The following is a 13901-nucleotide window of genomic DNA, read 5'->3' as shown; positions in this document are numbered from 1 at the left end:
GGCAGAACTATGCCCCTGTTTTCAACCCTTATTTATTCTGCATTTGAGCCACTGATCACTTTTTGATGAGATTTATCCTCGCAGAATATTTTGTTGGCGTTGGATGAAGATTTTGTCCACAATTCCATGCTGTATTGATGTTGGTACCATAGGAAGAAAACAGGCAAACATTAAAAATAACAGTTCTTCTACATTCTCAATTGTGTAGACTTATTGTAGATTAAGTAACGCAAATGTTTAACAATAACCCTGACAGCGTAAAATGAAACCAACAACAGTTAAAGCTCTATAAGGGTCCATTTGGTTACCAACTCTCCATCATTTAGCTGGGGACCACCTGGAACCCCCTCAAGGACCACTGGTTGCAAACCACTGCTTTAAGGGGGTTCCAGTGGGTCCCAAAGAAATGTGTTAATAATATTCCATCAAGATTAAGCCACTTGAATTTGAAAATAGTGATCTACAGTACAAATTCATGAAGTGTCACATTGTGAGCTTGTAGTAGCTATTTTCAATGAATCTTGAAAAGAAAATGTGAACATTTGGAATATTTTTGAAACAATTGAAGTTTTTGAACAACAACACAGATCTTGTATGGGGGTACCTGTCACATAATGTTTTCAGATGGGGTCCGCAGCCAAGCACAAAAAATACTATTGGCCAAATACATATTCATTTGGAGGAATATGGTTGAAACAAGCATGGTTTACACTTGGTCGTACAACCGTCGGGCTCCGACATGGATAAGACATGCTGTGAGCTTTCAAAACCATTGCCAAAGTTAGAAACTTCATACGATCTCTGTCTGCCTCTAAAAAAAGAACCTGGTCCATGTATTCATCTCCAACAGGTTGGATTACTGTAATGCCTTGTAATTCCCCCCAAATACTGTTGGAAACGACTCCAGCAGTCATTAAAAATGCTGCCTGAAGCCAAGCATCCCACTGGGACAAGAAGAAAAAACGCTGATGAACAAATTACTCTGAAACTTACATCACTTATTGGCTCCCCGTTCAATACAGAATCGATTTTTAAACAAGTACTAATTGTTGTTTACAAATTAAGCCAAGTTCTATCCATCTCTGACCTGCTCACTCACAGCCTATAAAGCAGGGCTTCCCATAAATATTTTTTTTAATCCGAGGCACCCCTACATTATAATTTTCACTCCCAGCACCTTATATTTATAGCATATCGTCGTTGTCGAGTGGAAACCTTGTAATGTATGTCCAAAACCATTCGTTTTCTATTTATCATCTATAAAATGCACTAAACTAGTGAAAACAGCAGATCTACAAGCACACAACGCCTCACGATGTGAGGCGTTGTGTGCTTGTAGATCGGCTGTTTTCACTAGTTTTGTGCGACAGTCTTGTATGATGAAGCATTTCTTTGCTTTACCAAAAGACGTACACATTTGAAACTTGGAGATACAAGGTTTCTGCCCGACAGTGACGATATTTTAGTGATTATGTTGCGAGGAAAACGTTGAGATAATAGCCAATTTGGTTAGAACTGACTGAAAATACGTTTGTACATTCATGTTTAAAATGATACTAAATATTTTTTCAAGTGTCCACTGTCCAAATAAATTCCAAATATTATCAAATTATCTCGCAGCACCCCTGGACTGCCGTCACGGCACCCCAGGGTGCCCCGTCAGCCACTTTGAAAACCCCTGATCTAGAACAACTGTATCATTATTTTAAAAGCAGGCCGGAGTGGCCGGTGGCTCAGTTATCTCATATCATGAACATTCATTAATGTGCTCCGTGTTCCTATCAAATAAACAAAAATATGATGTGATGAGGTCCTGGGTTGGAGTCCAAGTCCACACACATCCCTCCTCTCCCAGTGAGTCGGATATTAGACGTCGGTCTAAAATTGGTCTACAAGTGAAAGTTCAATGTCTAATCTCAAGCTTAAGACGTCTAAAACACTTTCATTTTTAGCCAGAAATATGCTCAGTAGGGTCTTTCTGTCTGTGGTTTCCTGTCTCTCTACAATGACCTAACTACATCTGAAATAGGCCTACGTGTACGGGTTTACTGTACTTTGCATTCACATGATCTCGTGTGTGTGTGTGTGTGTGTGTGTGTGTGTGTGTGTGTGTGTGAGAGAATGATAGATTATCATCAGCAGCCCCGCGCGCGCGCACACACACACACACACACACACACACACACACACACACACACACACACACACACACACACACACACACACACACACACACACACACACACACACACACACACACACACACACACACACACACACACAATCGGCCAGATATCTTCACCACTTCAAATTAAATGTTACACAATTCAGCAATAAGCAGCATCACCAGCAAGTTGCCCATGTATGCCTTTACAGGTCCATTTGGTTAAAATAAATGAACACATTTGTCGGGTATGAGGGTCCTTCTAGGCATGAAAAGTTTTGAGAACAACTAAAGCCTGCCCAAGAGCAGATCTACAAGTTTGTGAGTCTGCTATAACTGCTGCATACACGCAACAACACCAGCAGCAATCAGCTCTAAGATCAAAAAGGAACTCAGGAAGTGGTCAAATCATATCATAATCAGACTGAATGCTGCAATAGTCGTCCTGTGGGGGTAAACAAGCGTCAGCAGCATTCATTCCAACCCCATTCTCCTCAGTGGTGGAAAGTAACTAATTACATTTTGAGTACTTTTTCCACCATGCACTGATCATATCAGACTGAATGCTACACTCTGGATTCCAGGGACTCTGTGGGTTCCTTTAGGGCAGAGGTCTTCAACAGGGGGTCCGGGGTCCGGGACCCCTAGGGGGTCCTCAGAGCTACTACAGGGGGTCCTCCAAATCTTCAAATCCTTTTTATATTAACAACTTGAACACTAGTGTCCAAACTGTCCATATTCTGAGACCTGTAGCCAAAAATAGCAGATCTACAAGCTCACAAGGCATAGATCGGCTATTTTTGGCAAAGGTTTGGTGTAGAGGGTAAAAAGAGAAGACTAAGTAAAAGGTCAAGTTTATTAGGTAATGACGGCTCAAGTAATATCTGAAAACACAAATTCACATGAATCCAAAATACATTGCTGTCAAACGATGAAAGTTTTGAAACTATACAGAATCTATGAAAAGGTTGTGGGGGTGTCCCTGCTTCATCTCTCTCTCAACTAAGGGGTCCTTGCTCCTTGGCCTGAAAACGTTGAAGACCCCTGCTTTAGGGGGTCTAAATTGACCCTTACAAGTCTGTAACTCTGACAGTGTACAAATGGAACCAAATAACGGGTCCATTTGGTTCCATTTGTACGCTGTCAGAGTTAAGGGGCAGACCTTGAAATTTGAAAGTTTGAGAAACACTGCTATCCTTCTGTGGGGGTAAACAAGCGCGTCATGCAGCAGCAGCATTCATTCCAGAGCTGCATTCTCCTACTAACATAACGGGAGCTGAGAAAAACAAACAAGCCTGGCTGTCTGCTGGCTGCCAACTAGCCTGCAGGAGGACTGCTGTCAAAATCAGCGTGCATGTGGTGTGAGGACACACACAGATTGCGTGGTTTTTTTGTTACAAAAGCAAAAAAGCAGAACCCCGGACTTTTAGAAAAACGAAAGGCTTCCGATCAATCGTCATTGTAGAAAAATCTAACTATTAAAGCAGCGATCGCGAATTTTGCGTCGGTTTAAAAATGTTCAACGCAACAGGTCAACAAAATGAACAGGGCACCGAAAGTGAACACATCATTAACGTTATGTCTGGCGACAGACAGTGTTGCCGTGTGAATGAATGCCACTTCACTTTAGTTGTTTCTCTGTAGTTACTCGGGCTTGTTGTTTAACTCACATTTATTTAAATGAAAGAGCGGGGGTAAAAGAATAATGAAAAGTGTAAATTCACGGGGATTAATTAAAAAGCACGTACCTTAGTTCTCAGCTGTTGTAAAGTGTTGATTCCGTGTGGAAGTGATAAAGAAGTGTAGCAGCAGCGGATCTATCGTAACGTTCATGTTCTGATGCAGATCAGCAACTTCAGCTTCCACTCAGTCAGTCTGGTGGAGGAAGACACACAAAACCTCCCCAAAACTTCCGCACGGTGCTCACGTGACGTGACCGACACACACACACACACACACACACACACGCACGCACGCACGCAGGCACGCACACACGCACACACGCACACACACACACACACACACACACACACACACATTGAAAGTACAAAATCACCAAATATATACATAGGCCAGTGGTTCGGCCAACTTTGACATTTGAAAGGTCTCCATTTAAACTTTGACAGTGTACAAATGGGGGTCCATTTGGTACCATTTGTACACTGTAAGTTACAGGTTGACCTGAAAAGAAAACTAAAGAATCCCTGGAATCCACTTCTTTGAGAACCACTGACCATAATGCCCAAAATATACTATTATGAGTAGACCTAGCTATATCTACGTATTATGCAGGAGTGAATGGCCATGAATGGTGTTGCCTAATTAGTTGCAGGTGCTGATTGATTGAAGACTTTATTAATAGAAAAGGGTACAGGACAGTACACTGACAAGGTCAACTGAAAGGATAAACACCACAAGAAATCTGTATAGGCTACTATAGGCTTGTTTGCATTGGGATGCACTCAATTCATTTAAACATTCAATGAAAAACACAGGATACTAGGCAAACAATATCATCATAAAACAGCTCAAACCAATCTAGGGTTGATTTTTACTTGGGTAAATATAAGCATAATAATAGGCCTACATCATCATTTAGGCTATCAGTTAATGTGTATGATCTGTATTGATATAATATACTGTAGTGTAAGAATACAATACAATACAATACAATACAATACAATACAATACAATACTAGTAGAAGTAGGCTAGACCACAGAAAAGTTTTTACAAACGTTTTAGTTTTGGCCCCCCAGGAACCCCCTCAATGGCCCCTGGACCAAACCTTTGAGAACCAATGTAATACTAATAGTCACATTCTCCTATAAAATGACCAGATTTTTTACTGCCTCATCCTCTGAAAGATTTCACCATTTCCTGCACAAGTCTTTGTCTTTGTCGCCATCGAGAGGTCTTTCAGCATGTTTAGGCTTTCTATGTGGAAATATTTATCACATTTAGCACATTGGTGCTCAAAGTGGGATCCGGGGACCCTCAGGGCTAAAAAGTATAGTTAACATCATAATGATTTTAACAATCTCATCTATGTGTTGGCTATTCAAAGATAGCAAGCTCATAGTGCGTCACTTCAAGCTTGTACATCTGCTATTTTATATTATCTATATAATTGGACATTTTTGAATAGTTTGAATTTCATTTAGCATAAATCTTCTCTTGAGGGGGGGGGGGGGGGGTTCCCATTTTTTCTCCACATTATTCATGGCGTCCCTATTTAGTGTATTGCCCCTGTGGTGTGTCAAATCGACAAGCTTCATCGGGAATCGATTCCTTGCATTTCGCTAAGAGATACGTTATATTATAACGTTTAATTAAATTAATATGGAGATGACTGACATCATAGATGTCTGACATCATAGACCACATGAGACTTAGAGACTATACACAGTATGTCCATGTATGGGAATTCCAAGATATGGGCGTAATATTGATGACATCATGGATCTCCATATGGGAATAAAAGGGACAAGGATGGCATTATTAGCACCGTTGACTTTAATTAAAAATGTAACTTTTCCCAAATATGGAGATGACTGACATCATAGATGTCTGACATCATAGACCACATGAGACTGACACAGTAGGCCTATGGGCATTCCAAGATATGGGCTTAATATTGATGACATCATGGAGCTCCATATATGGGCATAAAAGGGACAAGGACGGAATGGTTAGCACCGCTTGAATAGGGACAAGATACAGAGATATTTGCAAGTGTGACTCGCCTCAAGGCAACCACGCTTGCAATATCCAATCGCATTTTTTAGTTATAGAATTAGGATATTATGCAAATATTTTCTTTTCTTACTGCTCCGTTCTCCCCCCCCCCCCCCCTTTTTTTTTAAATGTAGTAGATTCTTGTAGATCTGCTACTTTCGAATACCATATATTATTATCTTCCACTTGAGGCAAATTTTCTGTTCGTTGTAATGACCTGTAGCAACCACAAGAGGCCATAATAACCATAATAATACACTTTGTTTATGTCACCTTTCATAGAAAACATGCATGCTTTACATCAAAAGACAAAAAACAAACAAACAACAGAAAAACAAACAAACAGGAAACATAGATTAAAAGCAAAACCAACTAAAAACTAACAAAGTGCTTTGCATAAAATGAACAAAAACAAGAGAAATGTTAAAAGAAAATGTAACAATCCAGTAAATTTGGTATTACTGTAATGATAAATACAACCACAAGGCGGTGCCAAGTGCCTCAATGTGTTACTTGCAGTGCTGCCATGTGTGCTTATTATAAGGTCTTTATTTTTTTATTTTTTTTGTCAAGTTGCTTGTATATATTATATTGTATTGTTGTAGTCCCCCATCTGTGCCAGGGACCCCCGTACCAGATTTGTGTTGTTAAAATATTTCAGAAATAGGCTATTTCAAATCTTTCACTTTGTTCCCAATATTCTTTTGAAAATAGCAGATCTACAAGCTCACAAAACGTGTTGTGTCGCAACGTGTTTTAGATATAGCCTAGTTAAATAATTCAATCTATTATTACATCCACTGCTATTTTAACCATGCACCTCACCATATGTAACATACATATTTAACACAGCTCATTTTGACAAATCTGACCTGATCTTTGTGTTTCTTTCTTACTTCATCTCTTTCCTTCTTTCTTGAAACTGCAATAATGGAGCTTGTACATGTTGTGTGTTTTTTTCTGGAGCAGATTGTCAACCCCCAACCTGGAGGGCCAGTGGGATCACTCTTTGTCTGGTCTCTACCCTTCGGCCGGCCTGTTCGGTGTGGGTGACCCTGCCAGGAGTGCAATACCCCTGCCACATAGCTCGAGGTCATGAAATGAACACTGGAAGTCACTAACGTGAGTTATGTTGAACAAACACATCTTCTTCTTACTTTCTTGTTAGAGAGGGCCTTACTGATGAGTTAAAAAGGCCGACATGTCATTTCCTGTTTCATCACTCCAGAAGCGGTAGGCTACATAGATTAATAATAAGAACTCAGTGGTGGAAGTGGAAGTACAGTAGTACTCAAGTACCTTTTACTTAAAGGGATATTCCACTTTCAACAGGGAGCAGTGGAAGGGCCTTTCTCCACATACACACCCATTGTAACTTCAAACTTCATTTTAACCATGATAGATTCATTAAAAACACCCATTTTTTTTCTGGTGACTCATAATACCCGGCAGGCCATGTTTTTTCTATAACTTTTTTCATTTATTTTTAATAATTATTTGGGAAAATGGAAAAAATGAAATACAAAAAAATAATTATTAAAAATAAATGAAAAACGTTATCGAAAAAATACGGCCTGCTCACATATTAGGAGGGTAGTATGAGTCACCAGAAAAGATTATGGGTGTTTTTAATGAATCTATCATGGTTAAAATGGAGTTACAATGGGTGTGTGTGGGGAGAGTGCCTGGGCCTGGAGGGCCTGGTAACATTTACATCAAATATCTAAATATTCAATCAAGCTAATTAAAAACGATTCAGGGTGTTCATAAAAGCCTGATTAGATGATAAAATTACCAAAAGTCTTTTTGAAAGTGAAATATCCCTTTAAGTGAAAGTACAGTAGGCTAGTAGGAATATACCACAATGCAAAAATACTCTGTCCTATGTTCAAAAGTATTGGCATCAAAATATACTTACAGTAATGCCAAACGTAAAAGCAGGCTTATACTCATTATGCAGAATTAAGGAAAAGTAGGCCGATTGAAAATTGAAATGAAAGTAAAAGTACCTCAGAATTGTAAACAGTTACACAAACAGGTGCCATGTTGTAGAGAGTGTACAGAGTTAAATGAGGATCATTGTCTCGATCCGCCAGCCCGAAGCGTGGCAGAGACTATGTTTTGCACCCTGTCCAAGCGTGCGTGCATGTATGCATGCATGCATGTGTGTGTGTTTGTCCGTCTGTGACCAGCTAATCTCCGGCACTATTGGGCCGTTCGCAGTGAAACTGTACACACACACACACACACACACACACACACACACACACACACACACACACACACACACACACACACACACACACACACCCAGCCAGAGCAGAACCTCCGCCCCAAATCCTTCAGCTCGGCCTATTATAACACCACCAGGAAGTCGATTTTTTTGGTCTGGATCCGGCATGTCTACACATAGACATCAAAGGACATCTGTCTGTAAAAAGTGCCCTTTCCAGACCATCAGTGCTGTTTTCACTATGGTGAAAGAAATGCAAATGCCCTCTTTCCATGCCATACACAATTACCCTGAAGGCAGCGCTCAAGGGAATTGCCTTGTCCAAACTGAACTTGAATGCGGCATCTTATGTTGAAATCCATGCCGTTACGCCCCATCTCCAGTATTGATCGTGCTTAGTTCAGTGTGGTATCAAGCACCGAAAATAGCCGACATCCAAGCTCACAAGCGCGACGCGTTGTGAGCTTGGAGCCTTCGATATTTTCACCAAAAGGCCCTTTTAGAAATGTCAGCCCCAGGGGGCACGGTGGCGCAGTGGTTAGCGCTTCGCCTCACAGCTAGAAGGTCCTGGGTTCGATTCCCGCCGGGGGAAGCTGTGGGCACTGGCGGCGTGTTCCTCCTCCGCGTCATCAGCGCCCACACCCTAGGTGGGGTTGGCGATAGGGCCTTTCTGTGTGGAGTTTGCATGTTCTCCCCGTGTCTCCTAGGGTTGATACCCTCACAAAAACATGCACGTAATCCTGGTCTCAATAATGCCTCCCCCTGGCCAGCCGGGGCGCCTGATGGAGGGGAAAGGAACTGGTTGGAATAACGTGTTCCTTCCACGCGCTACGTCCAAACCAGGGAAATCTCCACTGTCAGGTGAAAAGAAGCAACTTGGACTCCTCATGCATAGAAGGAAGCATGAGGTCAGTCCGTTGCCTCCCCAGGTTGGCAGAGGGAGAGCAGAGCCCAGGATTACATAGGCAATTAGCACTGGGTGAAAAAATGGGTTACAAAATTGTGGGATAAAAATTATATAAAAAAAAGAAATGTCAGCCCCTGCCTCTCTCTAACATTCTTTGCACATCCCTGGTCTGGATCCAGACTACTGTAGTACTGGAGTAAATGTACATGTTAAATGTACTAGTTAATTTCCACCATTGTATGAACGACATGAACTGTTAAGATGATGACAATATAATGACTCTGGGGAGATGGGAGCAATAAGAAGAGAATGGACAGAATGGAGAGAGAGAGAGCGAGGGGGGGGGGGGGTAAAGGAGATGAGGTGGCAGGAGAAGGTCGATATAATATGACAATGTGAGGTGAATTCTGGTAGCATTACATTTTATTGTTATTGTGTTGTTCTCCTGGCTTTGTCTTTAGGGAAGCAACGATGCTATAGTTGTCCCTCTCCTTGTGAAATGCCCCAGCAGTCTGAAAATGACAAGATAGGCCATTGTCCTTCTCCTTGTGAAATGCCCCAGCAGTTTGAAAATGACAAGATAGGCCATCTCATCATCCAGGGCCTGATATTTACTGTATTTATTTTGTATGGTTTCAGCGTGGCTCCGTGGCACCGGCCTTAGTTGTCTGTTTGTGTCAGGGACATGCTGGGCCCCTGATTCAGCCCGGGAAAAAGAGTTGAGAGGTCCTCATTGCGCGCTATCGAGAGAGATCTCTCTCTATAGCGCTGCTGCTACTCAAAGATTTGCCATTTCAGATCATGACAAGTGACAAGCCAGTGGGTCAATTACATGAATTAGGCCTTTATTTCGCTGTTGTCGGGTGGAAACCTTGTATGTCCAAAACCGTTTGTTTTGTATTTATCATTTAAAAAATGATTTAAACTAGTGAAAAAAACACAAAAGTTTTCACTACTTTTGTGCAAACAGTTTAATTTTTACTTTTGTGCAAACAGTTAAATCTTTTCCAAATGGCCCGGCCTGGACCGGCCCGAGAATGAACCGGCCGTTCGGGAGTTGTCCCGCTTTTCCCAATGGCCAGCACGTCCCTGGTTTGTGTCCCTATCCCCGATAGAGAGAACTGACCTCACATGACGTCCCGTGTCCAAATGGAAGAAGACCCTGTGTTGTTTATCTGGAAACCACCACGAAGCGGGGGCGAGAAGCACCCCCCGCAGTTGTTGTTAGTTTAAGGAGTTTTAGTATTAGACTTTGCACTTTGAGGTTGACTCTTTGTATTGAGCTATTTTACGCATGTTTTATTTCGTCTCTGTCAGGCACAGACCTCATATCTCCAAGTTTCACATTTGTCATTTCTTGTCGCAAAGTGAAGCCTTGCTTCATCATACAAGGCCGCCGCACAAAAGTAGTGAACAGCAGATTTACAAGTGTAGAAGCGCTGTGTGCTTGTAGATCGGCTGTTTTCACTAGTTTAAATCAAATGATAAATACAAAACAAACCGTTTTGGACATACAAGGATTCCACCCGACAACAACGATATGTTTATCAGTGGCCTCACACTGGAGTTCGTAGCATTGTTTTTTTTAGCTTCGTCTGCAAACACACGTAACCACTAAGCTATATGGGCCGGCCACGGCTTAGTGCAGGGTAGATCCTGGTAATCAGGTCACCGGTTCACCTCCTCGCCTCTCCTTAGCATAATGAGTCCATGAGCAAGGCACTTAACCCCCTGAGTGCTCCTGAGGAACCGTCAGCTGGGTGGAGCTGAAAGATAATTTCCCACAGGATTAATAAAAGTGTACTTACCCTCTTCTAGCTTAAGTCCTATTTTATTGATTGATTGATTGATTGATTGATTGGCTGATTGATTGAAACCGTTATTTATTGTTGAAAAGAGCATTGATGTTTGCCCTCATTTGCAGATAAAATCAATAAAGACACATGCAGATATAAAAAACAGAAACAACAAAATTAAACCCAAACAGAAAACTAGCACATAAGAAAACACATACATAAAGTGTAAAGGGACAAGGGCGTTGATTTTATACTATACTAATATAGGGAAAAAAGATGATCTACAAGCTCAAGACGAGTTACGTCGCTATACACGTCGTGAGCTTGTCTGTTTTCTGTATACTTTTGAAAACGTTTGATACTTTTCACCTAGCGTAATGACATGCAAGAAATATGGAGGCCAGGTTAAACACACAGACCAGACCATGGTTCCCCCCTAAATCCTCCAAGCAGTCTCCTGTCTGTGTGTGACTCCCTTCTGTCTGCACACTGGGGTTAGGGAGGCGTTATTGGAGAGGAGGTGGAGGAGGAGGAGGGGAGGAGGTGGTGGGATGTCTGGGCTGGGAGGAAGATAGATGGATGAGCTGGCAGAAATAGAGAGAACAGAGGTTGGAGGGAGCATGGAGTGAGAAGAGACGGAGGAGAGGAGAGGAGAGGAGAGGAGAGGAGAGGAGAGGAGAGGAGAGGAGAGGAGAGGAGAAGAGAAGAGAAGAGAAGAGAAGAGAAGAGAAGAGGGAAGAAGACAGAAGGTGGGATGGAGGGATGAAGGGTGGAGGATAAGGAGGCAGGGAGAGAGGGAGGAGGAGGGCAAGAAAAAAACAAAGAGACAAGAGAGGAGGGAGAGGAGGAAGGAGAGGGGACTGATGAGTCATCACCACTGTATCAGCCCTGGTGGGCTAGTGTGCTGTGGGGGTGGCGCACGCGCACGCGCGCACACACACACACACACACACACACACACACACACACACACACACACACACACACACACACACACACACACACACACACACACACACACGGGAAGCCACCGTGCAGTGTTTGTGGGTCCCACTGCGGAGGAGGAGGGTGGAAGACAATGCGGTGATACCACCAGGTCCACACATGGTTCAAATAACACACACACACACACACACACACACACACACACACACACACACACACACACACACACACACACACACACACACACACGCTCGTACGTCAGGATAATGGCTGAGTCGGTGAAACGGAGGCCTCATTAAGGAGTAAAGGACGGGTGGATGATTAGAAACAAGGACAGGAGGGAAGCAAGATAAATGAGCAGTCAGTCAGCGCCGGTGGAAAGTGGCTAAGTACATTTATTCAAGTAGGCCTACTGTACTTAAGATGTTTGACTTTGAACCCATCTATATATGATTTTCAACACTCTGCTTGTCCGTAGTTTTCCATGTATACATGGTCTGTGAAGCACTTTGTCAACTTGTTTTTGAAAAGTGCCACACAAATAAAATATTATTGTCTCCGCTAGGCTGGAAGGCATGATGGCCGAGATTATGTTTTGCACCGTCCATCCGTCCCTGTGTCCGTCTCCGGCACCGTTGACCCGGTCGCTGCCAAACTGTGCACACAAACACTCCCTTGATGTCAATTTAGAACCTCTGCCCCAGTTTTTTTCAAATCGGCCTGTTATAGCGCCACCATGAGGTGAATATTTTCAAAACACATTTTTATATTACTCCTACAGATTTTGTCCAATCATCAAACAAATTGGTATACACGGTATCTCTATACTCATGTGATCAATACGGACCTATCCGATTTTCCATATTCCTTCGTGATTGGCTGAGACTGGCTTCCAAAGTTTGCAGGATTGGTTCGTATTGAACAAAATGCCTGAAATCATGAACACAGCTTGCGATTTATGTGAAATTTTGCACACACATTCCCACTATAGGCTGAAAGAACAAATAACACTCTTTTTACATTGGCCTGTTATAGCATTTTTACTTTGGCCTATTATAGCACCACCAAGAGACCACAATAACCTACTGTACATTAACTTTTGGAGACCTGTGCTCCGAGGAGCACTTTTTCTAGTTAGATATTAAACGCACCATTTGCCATTTTCCAATTAAGTTGAAATTTTATTTTGTCCTACAATGGTGTCTCTTGCTGAAAGCATTTTTTTTTTAATTAGGCTTAAAGCAGTCAAATGGCAAAATAACAGTTTTTTTGTCAACCAGCTAAAATCCTGCCTGGTGACAAGGCAATCCAGACCACAGCATGCACAAAAACACACGCATACACGCATGCACACACCGACATACGTACATACAGTGTCACACACGCACACATCCGTGCACCCCTGTAATAACACACTTCCTGTCTGACACACAGGCTTTCTTCTCTCTCTCTCTCTCTCTCTCTCTCTCTCTCTCTCTCTCTCTCTTCCTCGCTGTGTTAATGGTGAGTTGATCTGAAGTTGCCATGACAACAGATTGGGGGGATGATCCTGCTTTAGTTCAGGGATGCACATGTAGGTACACACACACACACGCGCACACGCGCGCGCGCGCATTCTGTCGGGGTGGAAACCTCGTATTTCCAAAACTTTTCAGGAAAAGGAAAAAAGGACATGTGTTCCCATGGATCCAATGGCAGTGTTGAAAAAATTACTCACGTTTAACTCAAAGTATCAATAGGCCTACTGCAATGTAGGAAAAAAAAACTCTGTTACTGTAAGTAAAAGTCTGTTATTCAAAAACAGCCTACCTTAAAAAGTAAAATTGCAAAAGAATTGGCATCAAAAGATTCTTAAAGTACCAAAAGTAATATATATATACAGTGTGTATATATATATATATATATATATATATATATATATATATATATAGTTTGGTCCTTTTCTGCGTTTATTGATAGTTAAATTGTAGACTGGCAGGAAATGGGGAGAGAGATGGGGGGGGTGACACGCTGTAAAGGTCCAAGGTCGCCAGGATTACCATGGTTACCAGGTTTCCATTCCGACACATCCCCATTCCGAACACCAGGTTAGTATTCACCAGCATTTCACCAGGTTATGT

The 13901-nt window shown here is 42.1% G+C and overlaps 1 protein-coding gene across 6 annotated transcripts in view; it reads right to left on the bottom strand.

The window, feature by feature from the left end:
- arap1 (ArfGAP with RhoGAP domain, ankyrin repeat and PH domain 1) overlaps window positions 1-4048 on the bottom strand; it is a 132995-nt gene extending 128947 nt beyond the window's left edge. For all 6 annotated transcript variants that reach the window (XR_013962261.1, XM_080731559.1, XM_080731562.1 and 3 more), the window contains exon 1: window positions 3913-4048. The gene's annotated coding sequence lies outside the window, so the exon portion shown is untranslated. The remainder of the gene's footprint in view (window positions 1-3912) is intronic.
- Between the last annotated feature and the right edge of the window lie 9853 nt (window positions 4049-13901).

Source organism: Nannobrachium achirus (genome assembly GCF_963921795.1).
Source record: "Nannobrachium achirus genome assembly, chromosome: 8".
NCBI classification, from domain to species: domain Eukaryota; kingdom Metazoa; phylum Chordata; class Actinopteri; order Myctophiformes; family Myctophidae; genus Nannobrachium; species Nannobrachium achirus.
Note: the sequence above shows the minus strand (reverse complement) of the source record. Positions and strands in the feature narration are given on the sequence as shown.